This window comes from Equus caballus, chromosome 6, assembly GCF_041296265.1.
Source record: "Equus caballus isolate H_3958 breed thoroughbred chromosome 6, TB-T2T, whole genome shotgun sequence".
NCBI classification, from domain to species: Eukaryota; Metazoa; Chordata; class Mammalia; order Perissodactyla; family Equidae; genus Equus; species Equus caballus.
The window spans coordinates 39905799-39909522 of NC_091689.1; the positions used below are offsets into that span (position 1 = coordinate 39905799).

Genomic DNA, 3724 nt, shown 5'->3' on the forward strand with positions numbered 1-3724 from the left:
CTGGTTTAGTTTTCCAGGCCAGCTCTCATGACATGTCTTAATATGGCCAGTTTATACTATTTAATGCACCAAAGCAACAAAACCCTCCTTAGTACATTGTATCTCTTTGTTCTGGGTTCCAGTTGGGGATTCCAGAAACTCACTTTTCTCACAACCCCAGAAATAAAAGTCCTCCCCTCTGAATCTCACTAATAACCCCACTTACATGGACCTAACTTTCTCTTGTGTCTTGATGACAGTGGCAGACGATGGGGCACTGAGGCTTCCTGGCATGGGCTGAGCAGGAAGAGAAAGAACCACATCTGGAGTAGGTGGGAAAGGAGAGATAGCAGGAGCAAAAAGCCAAAGCCAGCCCAGGGCTGTGGTTCTCTTTTATTTTTCTAGTTAAACAATGATTTATTGCTTGAGTACATAGACAAATCTATGCAACCAGGGAGAGGCTGTTGATGACTCATATTTCTAAGTGAAGGAGAGAACTTGTCTAGTCTTATAATATCTAGCCAACTGGTGAATATGGTTCTCAATCAGAATCAGATGGAATTTGACGTCCTTATCCTTTCTGTTCCTCTCAAGATGCTTTCAAACTTCAACAGCTTTCTTAAGTAAGACTTAAGACCTTTAATCCTTTGTAATTAAGAATTCTGAAGATTTTATTGCCTATCAGAAAGCATACTTGTGTAGTGCCATGTGAGTTTCTCAGTACCACATCAATTTGTGAGGGGGTCAGGCCCTTATTGGCTAGTTTGTAGATCTACTCTTTTGTGTCATCATATATCAACTTCAGCCAGGTGGAGATGCTGTGGTGGAAGGGCAGAACCTACTGGAACAAGCCCTTCCAAGAAGCATGCATGTGACCCATGATGGCAGTGTTCAGGCAGCAAAAAGATCCCCAGGGCTGTGGTTCTTAAGAAAAACTGACTCCACAGGGGGCTGGGCTGAGCACCTCTGTTTTTCCTACAAGGTTTACAAAAAAATAATCTATATTATTAATGATTCTTTCCTTTACTCAATTTCATTTCTGACTCTGGGTCTCCATTCACCTATACTAGCAGATAAAAGCATCACATCAGGTCCTCTTGGGTTTCTTGTCCCCTCATCTCTCTTCTTCTTTAATCCATCATCTATGGTTCTGGGTCTTAAGCAAGGCATTGGAGGTGGGAAGGAGCATATGGTCCTGGTCTAACTGCCGCCTCAGGAGAGAGATGTTCACACATCCTGCTACTTGGCCAATGTTTGGAGTACAGGAACTTTTTCATAAGGTGGCCACTTCTGCCTTGATCAGTTCACACATGTGTGGCCATAGGTACAGCAGTGGACTGAATGTTTATGTTCCTCTCTCAAATTCTCATGTTGAAATCCTAACCTCCAAATGATGGGATTTGGAGCTGGGGCCTTTAGGAGGTGCTTAGGTCATGAGGGTGGAATGCTTGTGAATGGGATTAGTGCCCTTAAAAAAGAGGTCCCAGAGAGCTCCCTTACCCCTTGCACCACAGGAGGACACAGTGATAAGATGACTATGAACCAGGAAGTGGGACCTCACCAAATACTGAATCTTCTGGTGCCTTCACCTTAGACTTCCCAGCCTACAGAACTGGAATTGCTTCTGTTGTTTACAAGCTACCCAGTGGATATTTTGTTATAGCACCCCAAATGTACTCAGACAGGTACACTTAGTTTGACCTGCACATTTGAGCCAATTAAAAATTAAGAGTTTTTAACTTAAACTTTGATGTAAAAGAATCAAAAGAGGGGCCACCTCCATGGCCAAGTGGTTAAGTTCATGTGCTCCACTTTGGAGGCCCAAGGTTCCACCAGTTCGGATCCAGGCCTCAGACATGGAACCACATAGAATAACCCGCATAGAATAACCAAGAAGGACCTACAACTAGAATACACAACTATATACTGGGGGGCTTTGGAGAGAAGAAAAAAAATCAAAAAATCTGGCAACGCTGGGCCCCTACTCCTGTTGGGCAGCAACAGGCAGACCCTGAGTAAGAGCTGCTCCAGGATGTCATGGCCCACCACTCCTCGTAGTCTTTTATAACCGTTGTGCTTCCCTCCTTTATGTCACCTCTCTAGCCCCTGTAGGCCTCTGAGCTGCAACTCCTGGCGTAGATACATCTATTTTCTGGAATCTTACCTATTCCTACCCCTCTTCCTTGCCCTGCCAGCCAGCTACTGAGAACAGTATGTGGGTTATTTCTGCTCTATGAACTTAAAAGAGCTCTGTCTCCCTCTGATGGCCTCCCGCTTTCCCTCCCTCATCACCTCAGTAAAGTGGTATCTTTGCCTAGTCTGGAGGAGACTCTTCCTTCCTCTTTCTGCTGAATAAAACATTTTGTTTAAGCACATAATAAATTCTCTCCCCCTGAGGGCTTATGCTTTTGGAACATAAAAGCCAGAAAGACTGGAAAGGCTTTTTAAAAAAAATTTCTGTTACATTCCTTCAGGAAATGAAGGACAGAAACTGCTCAAATAAAGGGAAGAGAAAAGGAGGGAAAATCTCCACTGTAAACTAACATATAATAATATGATACAGCCATGATTATTTATTTAACAAAATAATACATGCACGTTTTGAAAGTTCAAAGATTACAGAGGTGACATATTGGGAAATGAGTGTACCCAGATATCCTACCACCCAGAGATGACTACTCTTCACTTATTCTTTCAGAGTTGCTACTTGTAATTTTTTTCAGAAATAAGATCATGTTCCTATATTGTTCTATAGCTTGATTTTTTCCCCCATAACAATATATTGAGAACACCTTTCCATGTTAGTCCATACTGATTTATCTCATTGCTTTTATTGGCAGCAAGATTCTTCATGTATGATTGAACTATTTATTTCTCCAATCTCTAGTGATGGATCTTTTGGTTGTTTTAAATTTTTATTATAAGTCTTTACAAAACTTGTAGAAGTCCTGGAAGAGGATCTGCTGGGCCAAGGAGCACGTACATTTACAATTTTCGTAGACATTGCCAATAAACCCTCCAAATTTTACCGTGTCAGTAACAATGAATTAGAATTTCAATTTTCTCTGCAGCCTTTCCAGTATTCAGCTTTATCAAGTAAAACTGATTTCAGTCATACCTTGCTATTAAAAATATGATTGAGGGGGGCCCCGTGGCCAAGTGATTAAGTTCACATTCTCCACATCAGTGGCTCAGGGTTTCACTGATTTGAATCCTGGTCACAGACATGGCACCACTCATCAGGCCATGCTGGGGTGAGGTCCCACATGCCACAACTAGAAAGACCCACAACTAGAAAGACGCACAACTAAAATATACAACTATGTACTGGGGGTATTTGGGGAGAAAGAGCAGAAGAAAAGATTGGCAACAGTTGTTAGCTCAGGTGGCAATCTTTAAAAAAAATAATTACAATATAAATTTCTGCCTTAGAATCTAGTAAGTATATCCGTGACATTGGAAATTTTCTTTAATAAGATTTTTGATGTACTTCACTTAGTGAAAAATTAGCAGGAAGAAGAAACAGGGATGAGGAAGCTACAGAGATTGAATCTAGCCTGGGTTTACAGATGAGGCCAGCCCAAAACCAAGTGAAGCAGACCAAGGGCTGTGCAATTTGAGAAAATCAGAGGGAAAAGAAAGGCAGGGGAGACATATGTTTATGGGGGCACCAGTCAATAGGGGAGAAGAAAGTTCAATTTTGCTATGATACTATCTTTACACTTGTTAAGTATCAAATACACGT

At 41.6% G+C, this 3724-nt stretch overlaps 1 pseudogene; it reads right to left on the bottom strand.

Annotated features, from left to right (window-relative positions):
- Positions 1-396: 396 nt before the first annotated feature.
- On the bottom strand, positions 397-859 carry LOC111774038 (small ribosomal subunit protein uS15-like; annotated as a pseudogene).
- Positions 860-3724: the final 2865 nt, after the last annotated feature.